Source organism: Oryctolagus cuniculus, chromosome 4, assembly GCF_964237555.1.
Source record: "Oryctolagus cuniculus chromosome 4, mOryCun1.1, whole genome shotgun sequence".
NCBI classification, from domain to species: Eukaryota; Metazoa; Chordata; class Mammalia; order Lagomorpha; family Leporidae; genus Oryctolagus; species Oryctolagus cuniculus.
Window position 1 is genome coordinate 40,497,434 of NC_091435.1, and position 13,386 is coordinate 40,510,819.

The 13,386-nt window shown below is 38.5% G+C and overlaps 1 pseudogene; it reads right to left on the reverse strand.

The window, feature by feature from the left end:
* Positions 1-8,824: 8,824 nt before the first annotated feature.
* Positions 8,825-8,924, reverse strand: LOC127490005 (U2 spliceosomal RNA; annotated as a pseudogene).
* Positions 8,925-13,386: the final 4,462 nt, after the last annotated feature.

Sequence of the window (13,386 nt, forward strand, 5' to 3'; positions counted from 1 at the left end):
AACAAAAATAATATGTCAGGATTAAGGATATATGGGGTAGCCCTGAATGACAATCAGAACTCTGATAAGTTTGTCTTGAACTTTAATACTTTGTTCTCCTAGTTGGTTGTTTTTAAGCAGGAAAAACGTGTTCTGAATGTACCCAGAGTGTCTCTTGTCTTGCTTGGAGAGGAAAGGTGAAGAAGCTCATCAAGATTCAATTGTAGCCAATATTTGTATTTGAGATACTTCTTTTCAAATTGGCTCCAATGCTTACAGGTCTTTTGATTCTAGGGAATATGGGTGACTGGGGCATTTCTCTTTAATTATATATAGAGGACCATTTATATAGTGGTTTTCCCCTAACAATAGAAGACTATGGCAGGTCTATATTTCTTGTATTTTTCTAATGCTTTTGAAAATTGTTGGCTAAAGAGATAACTTGTGGGGATGCCTGGGTATCCAATTAATATCATTTTATTTAAGAAAAGATCTGTTCAAATCTATGAACAAAATTGAGAATGCCTTTACTTTTCTTTGGGTACAATCCTATATAGATTTTGAGGTTATTTGGCAGAGAAACAAACAAACAAGTTATCTGCTTACTTTTGATGTTTGTTGAACTGTTGTATTCCAGCCATCTTAAAATCCTTAAGATGGTTTTTTGATTCAACACTAATATCTGTCCCCGGGCCAGGACATTCTACAGAAATTGGTGCAGGGATGAAAATGTCGGTTGGTAGGTGCTAATGATTAAGCTAAACTGCAGTGTATACCTTCAAGAGAGGTAGGTTTTGTTTGGGAAAGTCTTTAACTGAGATTTGAGATTCTCACTTCCCTAGGAACATAAGCTATTTGTCTACTTCATTTCCTACCACTTGTACAGAATGGGAGCTATAAAAAAAGGTCTAGAAAAATTGGAAATGTTAGAAGGAGAAGGAATATTGGAGTAAAAGAAGAGAAAGGTCTTGGAATGTGGGGGAAGAGGATGAAGGCAGTGCGGGGTAGAGACAGGTGGCAGCAGTAATCGCTGTGGAAGCACTGGCAGTTTGGGTTTTATTATCACAAGTGCTTGTTTCTTTTTCTAATTTGTTGAGCTATTCATTTAATTTGGAATTGTTTTCTTTGAGAAGCAACAATAAATTCTTGAGTCCATTTCAGTTAAAAAATGCTTCCCGTTATCTTTGAGACACACAGTGTTTTCTTTTTCTTAACTGTATACGCAAATAGACAAGTTTTGGAATTTCAAGAACCCCATTTTGCCAGCAAAGTTGTAGGCCATCCTAGGTTATTTTGGTTCAGAGACAGCAAATTACAAGCCTTTATACCATACTTTATAAACTGTCTTTAGAACTTATTTAGTCCTTTATTTGAGAAAGAGAGAGAGAGAGAAACTCCCATCCACTTGTTCATTCCCCAAATGCCCACAATGGTATGGGCTGGACCTCAGCTGAAGCCAAGAATATGGAACTAATCCCTTTTTTCCACATGCGTGAGACAAACCCCGTTAATTGTGATATCATCACTGTCTCCCAGGGTCTATATTAACAGGAAACTGGAGGTAGGAGAGAAAGCCAGGAATCAAACACAGATACTTCAATGTGTGATGCTGGCGTCTTAAAGGCAGGGGTAAACGCCTGCTCTCCTCGATCATAATTTTTAGTCATGAAACTGCTCAGAGTGCCCAGTGGTGATTGATGGGCTGTAAAGGGTTTAGAGCAGATGTTTTCCTTTTTGCACTCCAGTAACAAAGGATTCCCTCATAGGGACCACGTTTGTGGCACAGCAGGTTAAGCCACTATCTATGATCCCTGCAACCCATGTGAGTGCCAGTTCACCTCAGAGCTGCCTCACTTCCAATTCCTGCTAATGAGCCTGGAAAAAAAAAAGAAGAAGATGGGCCAGGTGCTTGGGCTCCTGCCACCCACATGAGAGACACAAAGGGAGTTTCTAAGTCTAAGCTTTAGCCTGATCCAGCCCCAACCCTGTGAGCCATTTGGAGAATGAACCAGCAAATGGAAAACATTTTTCTCTTTCTTTCCCTCCTTCTCTAACTCTGCCATTTAACTAAATAAACAAATCTTTAAAAGTAAAGACAATTGTTGGAGTCCCCACTTCAACTTATGAATTGGATCCAGTAACCTGAATGAAGGAGCCCTCTCTTAAAGCAATTACCTGTCTGAGACCTCTACCTGGGGTATGGGAGATCTGGATCTGACAGGAACTAGCCAGTGTGTCCTGCTCTGCAGGTAAGACATCTGAGCTAAAGGGACTCTTACAGACACCCATGCATTGGCCCCATCGGGTGCCAGGAAGATCCAGGAAGGTTGTTTTAGGTTCCATTTCTGACACAAAACAGTAAGCAAAATCCAGCAGAAAAGAATCTAGGATAAAAAGGGAGGCTTTCTTTCTTTTTTTTTTAAATTAAAGATTTTTTTTTTATTTATTTGAAACATAGAGTTACAGAGAGAGAAGGAGAGAGAGAGTGCTCTTACATCTGCTGATTCATGCCCCAAATGGCCGCAACAGGTGAAGCCAGGAGCCAGAAGCCAGGAGCTTCTTCTGGGTCTACCACAAGGATGTAGGGGTACAAAAACTTGCACCAGCTTCCACTGTATTCTCAGGAACATTAGCAGGGAGCTAGATCAGAATTAGAGCAGCCGTGTCTCCAACAGGTGCCCATACAAGATACCACAAGCAGAGACCTATCCTGGTATGCCACAATGCCAGCCCCAGGCAGCTTTATTTCTACAAGTAGTTAGCAAACTAGGGAGACAGGGCCTGCAATATATAATGAAAATGCTGGGGTAGACATTTGGTGCAGGAGGTAAGACTATGTTTTCACTGCATGCTTTCCATATCAGAGTGCCTGGTTTCATGTCCCAGCTCTATTGATGATTCTAGCTTCCCACTATTGCAAGTCCTGGGAGGCAGCTGTAATTTCTCACATGGTAGGATATCTGCCAACCACATCATATACCTTAACTGGGTCCCTGCTTCCCAGCTCCTGGCTTTTGCAGAAGCCAGTTGCCATTGCAAAAATTTGGGCAATGAATCATCAGTATTTCTCTCTCTCTCTCTCTCTCTCTCTCTCTCTCTCTCTCTCTCTCTCTTTTCCCCTCTCTCTCTTTCTCTGTTTTATGTGTGTGTGTCCCAAAGGAACATTAAAGAAGGCAAGGCAAGGCTCTCTAGAGGAGAAAGAAAGGGGCTATCTTTTTAAAGCAAAAACACCAGACAGGAAGCACCTGCTTCAGGTTTGTTGGCGTTTATTAAAGACTACAAGTTTGGGGTCATTAGCGACGTCCCGGTGCACCCTAGGCAGCTTCTGAAGGCTGCTGTAATGATAGTTGAAATGGGTAAGGACAGCAAAGTGCAGCCTGTGATTTTGCTAGGAATACAGACTCTAGCAGATCACTTGTGTAGTTGCTTCTGAACAAATGCTGTTCAGCTCTGTTTCCCATTTAGGCATAGATAGCTAGCTACTCAAAGTCCATATTGAAGGTGCAGTTTTCCCAATTTTTACAAGCTGATAGAAAGAATGTAGATGCATCAAGTCCAAATGAAAACTATTCATTAGCAATGTAATATTCCTCCATATGCGTTTGGATTTTAAAATGATTACAAAAATAAAAAGAGAAGGCATGCATAAATTCAAAGAAATCATCATACCAAAGCTTCATTTTCTTTAAAGATTTATTTATTTACTTGAAAAAATAGAGTTGCAGAGAGGCAGAGGCAGAGAAACAGAGAGAGAGAGAGAGAGAGAGAATGAAACAGAGAGGTCTTCCATCTGCTGGTTTACTCTTCAGATGGCCACAATAGCCGAAGCTGCACAGATCCAAAGTCAGGAGCCAGGAGCTTCTTCAAGGTCTCCCATGTAGGTGCATCTTCTAATTCTTTCCCAGGCCATAGCAGAGAGCTGGATAGGAAGTGGAGCTGCCAGGATTGAACTGGCACCCATATGGAATGCTAACCTCTAAGCCAAAGTGCCTGCTCCGCTAAATCTTCTAAAAGAGTACTTCAAAAATGGAATTATTTTGCTACTAAACATTTTGAAGTTTGGAGCTGGCACTTGTGGGATGGTGCATTGAGCTGCCACCTGAGATGCCTGCATCCCATGTGAATGCCTGGTAGAGTGTCTGCTTCTCCACTTAAAATCCAACTTCCTGCTAATGCACCAGGGAAACCAGCAGAAGATGGCCCAAGTGTTTGGGCCTCTGCACTCACATGGGAGACCTGGAAGAAGCTCCTGGCTCCTAGCCTCTGGCTAGCCTTGCTCTGACCATTGTAGCCATCTGGTGATTAAACCAGCAGATGCAAGATCTCTGTGTCTGCGTCTTTTTTCTCTCTAACTCTGAATTTCAAATAAACAAATAAATATTTTTTAAAAATGAAATTCATGTATACTTTTTCACCATATGAATTTTCCATGAAAATGGATTTCAGGGGGTTTTGCTGCAAAATCAACATATTTGTAATTGTTCTTTCTCCACAAATTTTTTGAAATGCTTTTTTGCTCAGAGTGTAAATTATTCATAACAAATTCTTGGTGGCATTAATGAATGTGATTTACTAAAAATTTGTACTGATTAAAATAACTCAACAACTCTCATTTTTACTTATTGTTTAAGCAAAAATCTTTTCACAATGTACTGCACCTTTAACATTTAACAGCTTTTCTTTTCTTTTTCTTTTTTTTTTTTTTTTTTTTTGACAGGCAAAGTGGACAGTGAGAGAGAAAGAGACAGAGAGAAAGGTCTTCCTTTTCCGTTGGTTCACCCCCCCCCCCCCAAGTGGCCGCCGTGGCCAGCGCACAGCGCTGATCCGAAGCCAGGAGCCAGGTGCCTCTCCTGGTCTCCCATGTGGGTGCAGGGCCACCTCCACTGCACTCCCGGGCCAGAGCAGAGAACTGGACTGGAAGAGGAGCAACCGGGACAGAATCTGGTGCCCCGACCGGGACTAGAACCCGGTGTGCTGGCGCCACAGGCGGAGGATTAGCCTATTAAGCTGTGGCGCCGGCCTTAACAGCTTTTATTTTCCACATTCATGCTTTCTGAAAGATAAAACCAAATATAATATAAATATTGAAATTGTTCTCAAAAACTTTAAATATTCTTATGCACATAAAATTTTCTTGGTAATCCAACAGGAAAAATTATCAATAACTAAAGATCAGGTTAACTTAATTGTACATGTTTTTATTTATTTATTTATTTGATTGATTGATTTGAAAGGCAGAGTTACAGAGACGCAGAGGAAGAGAGAGAGAGAGAGAGAGAGAGAGAGAAGTGTTTTATCAGTTGATTCATTCCCCAGATGGCCACATTGGCCAGAGCTGCACTGAACTGAAGCCAGGAGCCAGGAAATTCTTCCAGGTCTCCTACATGGATACAGGGGCCCAAAGACTTGGGCCATCTTCTACTGCTTTCCCAGGACATAGCAGAGAGCTGGATCAGAAGCAGAGCAGTGAGGAAATGAACCAGTGCCCATGTTGGATACCAGCACTGCAAGTGGCAGCTTTACCCACTATGCCACAGAGCTGGTCCCACAATCAGTTCTTTTATTTTTAAAAATGTATTTATTTATTTTATTTGAAAGTCAGAGTTACATGGACAGAGAAAGAGGGAAAGAGAGAGAGGTTTTCCATGTGCTATCTGGGATGCCACATATCCTACCGGAATTTGGGGTGCCATATGATATCACTATATGCTTATTAATAAATCCTCAATATTAATAAGCCCAAGAGTGTTCTTGCCTAACATTTAGAAAAGAATTCTAAATACCGGCATCTATAAACAAGGTAGCATGGTACATTTTAAACTTTTATTTAGTGTGAAAGATGCATAGGAGAGTGAGAGAGAGAGGTAAATCTGGGTTCATACCGAGCACCAGGAACCAGCCACATGAAGGAGCATCTATGCCAGGAAGCCTAGGGTGGGTGGCCCAAAGGCTATGAGCCCTGGAGGCACAGAGCTACAGCAAGCCCCCTCCTTGCATGAGGCCAGGGAAGAAGAGAAGGCCGGGACACACTGTGTCCCAGGCTTTTAACCCACCTCCAAAGGGAGTGGTTAATTAACTTGATTGGCTGGTGGGCACCCAGGTGTGGTCAGGTAGGGGCATGAGGTCACACAGGGGCGTGGTGAAGGTATCAGGTAGAGCGTGAGGTCACACAGGGGAGTGGCGAAGGCATGATCTTCCAGCTCACAAACCTAATCAATTTTAGCCTATATGCCTGCCTGCTTCATTGGTGCACTTCCCAATTGGCTGCAATGGACAGAGTTGCACTGTTGGGAAGCCAGGAGCCAGGGCTTCTTCCAGGTTTCTCAAGCGAGTGCAGGGGCCCAAGAACTCAGGCCATCTTCTACTGCTTTCCCAGGCCATAGCAGAGATCTGGATGGAAAGTGGTGCAGCCAGGACTTGAACTGGCACTCATATGGGATGCCGGCACTGCAGGCTATGCCATGGCGTCAGTCGCCCCCTCCCCCGCAATCAGTTTTAATCTTATTTACACCCCAAGATTCCTTTGAAAGACTCTTAAACTTGCATAAGACTATTACAATCCATGTGATCTTGTCAATGTCTCCACTTTCAATGCAATTGTCTATAATTTCAGAGTAGGTGATGGAACAAGGGCATAAGGCTTAGCCATTCTCCCTCATTGCCCAAGAGATAAACTTGGGAATGTATTCCTTGCCCTTGAATCTCAGTTGGGTCTCACACCCAGTTGCCTTCATATCCCACCCTACATTATTTTCCAGTTTCCCAAGGCCCTCGCCTCCCCAGTTCTGGAATTCCCTTGGGCTGCTGCCCCACCCCCAACCCCAGCCCTAGTGCTCCTTAAAAAGGCCCAGCCTTTGGGGGTTGGGACCTTCTGCCACAGGCTGCATCGTATACACGCAGGCATTTGGTCACCCACCTCTGCGGATTTATTTTCTCTGAATAAATTCAGCCTGGCTGTAAATTTGTACACTGCCTCCTCCCTATTCTGCAACTCTTTTCCTAACATTTTGGTGCCCTGTGTGAGGAGGTGAAATCGGAAAAGACCCCCTAAATTTTACACTAAAATGTGGCCCCTTAAAGTTCCCTAGAAATGCTATCTGCAACTCTTTTCCTAACAGTAGGCATTACTTTTTTTTGATGTACTTCTGTGCCCAAAATACTGACCCTTGAAATCTTTCCTTTCTTTTATGTCAACAAGAATCATCCAGGCTCCATCAAAGACAATCTAATTCCTGTTGACACAATGTTTGGTACATAGTATTTATCCAAAACATTTAATGAGCCAATTAAAAATGACTACTTACGCACTTGGCCAATGGCCAGGTGCTTTATATTGTCCAGTCAGATTTAATTATTTTTCATGTAAACTTTGCTTTCTTGATGCTTTTTATTCATTGTGGTTTATAATTATGGAACTTGTACAAACTGTAAAGTAAGACCAACCTGTATCCCATCCTGCCTGTGATCCATCTACTGGATTTGGCATAAATTATTTAACTCCATTCACAGATATTGTCCTTTGAGATAACTAAATATATTTTTATATTTGATTTTATGAGTTTATGAATACATACAGATAGAATGCAATGTCTTCAAGATGATACAACAAACACACAGTGAAACAGATATTCAAACTTAAGTCTGATTGAAATCGGAGAAGACTCCCTAAAATTTACACTGAAATGTGGCCCCTTAAAGTTCCCTAGAAATGCTATCCGGGGTGCCACACGTGCTACTGGAATTTGGGGTGCCTTAAGATTTCACCACGGGCTTAGTACTAAATCCCCTATATTAATAAGCCCAAGAGGGTTCTTGCCTAATATTGAGAGAATTATAAATACTGGCTCAGATAAGCGAGGCAGCATGGCACGTTTTAAGCTTTTATTTAGTGAGAAAGATACATAGGAGAGTGAGAGATTTATTAAGAGAGAGAGGTAAATAGGGGTTCATACCGAGCACCAGGAACCAGCCACGTGGAAGAGCATCTAGGCCTGTATCTGGGCCAGGAAGCCTAGAGCACGTGGCCTGAAGGCCTTGGGCCCTGGAGTCGCAGGGTTACAGCAAGCTCCCTCCTTGCAAGAGGCCAGGGAAGAAGATTGGGGGCCGGCCACACTGCTTTTAACCCACTTCCAAAGAGGAGTGGTTAATTAACCTGATTGGCTGGTGGGCACCCAGGTGTGGCCAGGTAGGGGAATGAGGCCACACAGGGGCGTGGCAAAGCCATCAGGTAGGGGCATGAGGTCACACAGGGGCGTGGTGAAGGCGTGGTCTTCCAGCTCACAAATCTAATCAATTTAACCTGTATGCCTGCCTACTTCATGATTTCAAAATATATGTTATCTTTGCATTGTTTGCCTCAATTCTGTTTCCTTGACTGTTTTCTTCCTGTGCCTTTTACTATTAAAATTATGACTCATTAGTCCCCTTACATATATTTAATTTTCCTTCATTCTACCTGTTATTAGGAAATTACAGCAAATTCTTGTTGATTTCTTATCTCTTTTAATTATTCTTTTTATTAATGTACTTTACTACCCTTCCTACACAGTTTCACTTTTTACAGGCACAATTTTACACTATGCTGTGTTTTACTAGACAGACAATATTTAAGAAATATGAGTACAGAACTTTTTAAAAAGTGAGTTACAATTAATTGTACACTTTTCTGTGGTGGTTGTTTAATCAAGAAAAAGAAGTGACTAGATTTGGATTCAGCAGTCACCTTTCCAACATGGCAGTTGATAATAGCAAGGATTTATGTATTTATGTTCCCTAGCCACACTTATTTGAAAAGTCATATCTTTTTTTATTAATAGTAATGACATTTATATTATATTATTATGTTATATAGTATTATTATACATAATAGCATAATAATATTACTATTATTAAACTGATAAGAACAGATACTACACTTGATCTTAGACAAAAGGCCGAGAAGCAATACTATTTTATATTATTATCTAATTATTATTGGTTCAAGAGGAATAAATATACCAGGGAGCAAATTTTCCTTTTTATGATGCATCACACTTCTTTGCCTTTGAAATGCAGTGTCACGATTGCATCTGATATTTATAGGAGGACAATATTATTTTCCTTATAAACATGATAACTATGGTTATTATTTATTGAAGGTAATTATTTATAAGTCTTGTTTATGAAATATACCACTTTGTATTTCTTTGTTTTAAAGGAACTGAATATTTTTGGTTATTGTTCATTTGTATTCTATACTTGTAAAGCATATCATTATTTCCTCCCAAATTTTGTAGAATAATTTTTTTCCAATTGATTGAAATACTATGATGTACATAGTGATCCTTGTACATAATGTGAATATTTATTATTTTCCTACAGTTAATTTGCATGCTACTTTTATTTATATGGGCTATAGTTCAAGGATTATGAACAAAGACAATGAGGAATTAAAATAGTGGTTGTGCATCTCCATATATTACAGGTTGAAATGTGAATATTGATCTCATATATTTTTGGGTGGGTTTTGCCAAAGTTCCTCATGTTTACAATTACTTTTGGATAGTTGTGTCTCCTATGAGCCCTTGATACTTTTTATATTTAGATTTATTCCTTATTGTATCATTATGATTCATGATGGCCTTTTATGATCAAGAAATTATCTTCACACTCCAATTATTCTAAGCTTGAAATCTGGAAATAAGTATTTTACTTACAATTCTCTGAGAACTCCAATCCAAACTGCTTCCAAGTCTGGCTTATTCCATCTTTACACTTTCTATATTTAATGCTTAAATTCATTTTGATTTCTGGTGATTAAACACATTTTTATATTCATCAATGACCCTATCTTGAATAACTACATGTTTCCAAATTGTTCATCTTAGTTATCTTCTGTCTGTTCATTCACTTGAATAACAGTAACAGTTTATATCATCATGAATTTAAGCATAGAGCTAAGTGCTAATGCATAATCTGTCAGTTAATTCTTATAACTTCGTAAGACAGGTACTGCATGTTATCGGCATTTAAACAGTAAACTATCCTCAGATTACGGTGATGACAGATTCTTTTCATGTTCACAAAGCCAGAGAATGCCTCTTCTAGGAATGAAATCCAGACAGGAACCTGACCTGAAATGATCTCAAATAAAATGCAGTTGTCTCTGCTTATCTGTAGATGAGGTTGTTCGGAGACCTCCAGATGCTTGAAAGTGAACAGTGTGAGTATACCATGTTGTTTTCCATGAAGATACAAAGTGACTAACATCTGGAACAAAGGATCACAGAACAAAAGGATGACTCACATCTCAAGCAGGGCAGGGCTGGATGGTGCAAAATTTCAACAAACTATTCAGAACAGTGTGTATCTTAAAACTTAGAAACTGTTTCCTGAGTTTTTCGTTTCATATGATTGGTCTACAGTTGACCATGGATAGCTAAAACCGCAGAAAGTAAAAGTGTTGATTTGCGTATGATAATGCCAGGTTACATCCAGATTAATCTTCAAATTTCTTCTGACCAAGACAGTGTATACTTCAATAATTCAGCATCTTATAACTGGATGATTAAATTGTGGCTTCAACTCTGAGTTTTGTCTCCATTCTTCTTTTTCTGCATAGTGTCCCTTGATCATTCAGAAACATATGTTTACATTCCCTTCTCTATATCTCTTCCCAAGCCACGCTCTCCAAATTTAATTCTTTTATGAATAAATGGCTGAAGTCCTCCCACTAAATACCCAACCCCCCTTCCATTCTCAGACATTTGTGTGTGGCTTTGTTATTTATATAAAAAGTTTGGGGAAAATGAAGTTACAATCTGTTTATTTTGGTGCAAAGAATTTGAAATTCATGTATGTGCTTTCAGAATACATTTTCCATGAACTTTTTGAAGACCCATGAATATATTGCTTGTTCTATACTGTTATCTAATTTATTATTTTATTGATAGATAACAATTGTACATTATTGTGGGGTCCAGTGTAATATTTTGATACATACGTACTTTTTTCTGGTCAAATCAATATATTTAGGTTAGGCATCTTCTCAAATATACAATGTTATTTGTGATGTGAACATTCAAAAGCCTTTCATTTCACTATTTTAATGTGCAAAACAAGATCATTAACTACAATCACCCTCTGTGGAATAGAACAAAAAAACCTATTCTTTTTGTTCTGTTCCACAGAGGGTGACTTTTTACCCATTATCCAATATCTGTCCATCCTCTGTCCACCCCTACCCTCTGTTCTCCTCTCCAACCTCTGATAACCACTATTCTACTCTCTGGTTCTATGTTCTCAACTTTTTAAGTTAAGAAAAAAGATTTATTTATTTGAAAGGCAGAGAGAAAGAAAAAAGATATTTATTAATATAGGTGATTAAAAGACAAAATCAGTATACACCATATGCATGTTTGGAAATATTTCCCTGTGCTCCATAAGCTGTATAAAATTAAATATTAATAAGTTTTTTAATATTTTTAAAAAATATGTTTAAATTAAAAAGTAATAGGATATATTGATACAAAGTGAATATGAAAAGAAAATTACAAAGCTTATTTTCTGTAGAATGTTCCAAATGCTACTAAGTATTAATTTAAAATAACAAGTGGCAAAGCTTCAAATTCTTAAAGGCAAAATGTTGTGCACTTTAATATTTTTATAATTTCTATGAAATCAAAGTGATTATTTAAATTAATAGTATTTGCTAATTAAAAATGAAAAGAATCCAACCTAAATTTAATTTATAATGTTCCCCTAAACTCATGGCTTTTTGATACCACCCTTAACCTACTGTGATTTAACTTTAAAACAACCATGCAGATTTAATTATGTGTCGGCTCCTAGGGGATATGCTCATATATCAGTTTTCATCTCTCATGGACAGATCATTTGCAGTTAAGTTACAAACCACTGAAAATCAATTTTTAATGGAAATACTCACACAACCTTAACAGCAAAAGAGCACAAATGCAGGTATAATATCAAATGGCAGGTTATTAAGTAAAACTTCAATTTTATGTTCCTTTGACATAAGACTATATCAGCCATAAATAAGTGGACATTTGCTACTCCAGTTACACTTACAGAAGATTATTTGTCAAATAAAGTTTCAGTGGGTCCAGCACTGAGCACATGGGGATCCTTAAGGAAAATCTGATCTGCTTAGTAAGAAGGCACTGAACCAAAAAAAATGAACTGAAATGATGTTAAAGGTCTAAATGAAAAACCAGAGAACCAAGGAAATGTAGAGCAAGTCTGAGACGCCATCATTAACCACGCCAGACAACTTAGCAAGGATTTTAAATATAATTCATCAGTTACTTCAAAAATCAGGAACAACATTGAAGCAATATTTCTATACTGCTCCATACTTCATTCATTCTCATGCCCTTATCTCTACAGTTTATAAGTAGATTTTAAATATTCATTTGACTCAGTTCTTAATAAACTGAAATTCGAAAGAACATGAACTGTTATTAGCCAGAAGCAAATAACGACAATTGCAAATAATGTGATTTTTCCTCTAATGAGTTGAATGGTTTAAATTTCTTCAGTAAGGTCCTGTCACAGTCTACTTTAAAAACTCATATATTACAGTTTCTCAAAATGGAAAATTATCTTAGGTTCTATAAATAAACTTGATTATAAATGTGAGGGTTATCCATTCTTTTAAAAAATCGATACCACTACAAATAAAAAAATTATCAATTTTGCTATTATTCCTTGAAAATATGCTGGCTGAGCGGAATCTTTTTAAGTTCAGGGTATTTATTAATAATTGAGATGATGTACATAGGATGTAACATTTGGTTATTCAGAAAATTTCAAGTACATAGCAATTTAGAATTAAAATAGCATTATTACAGAAGTTTAAAAAAAACCTATTTCTAAATATTCACTAGATGATGTAGGAATTTTGGATTATGTACAGTATTTATTGACTATATTTTAGCCATATATTTCATAATAAAAACACAGCACTATAATTTAGTGAATCATTCACACACAAATGATATTTCTTTTTATTTTTTAAAGATTTGTTTTATGTATTTGTAAAGGGGTGGTAGAGGAGTAAAGAGAGAGATATTCCATCCACTGGTTTATACCCAAATGGTTGCAACACCAGGGCTGAGCCAGGCCAAAGCCAGGAGCCAGGGGTTTTATCTGTCTCCCATGTGGGTGCAAGGGCCCAAAGATTTGAGCCATCTTCTGATTCTCTCCTAGCTGCATTTTCAGGGAGCTAGCTTGGAAGTCCAGCAGCCAGCAGGATCTCGAATCGGCACCCGTATGGCATGCTGAAGCTGCAAGCAGCAGTTCAACCTACCATAACACAGTCCCCTAAAACATTTCTTAGGAAATTTTATATTTTGGTGTCGAGTGGTACCTAATGAATGCTTTAGAGGTAACAATATCAGCTCATTG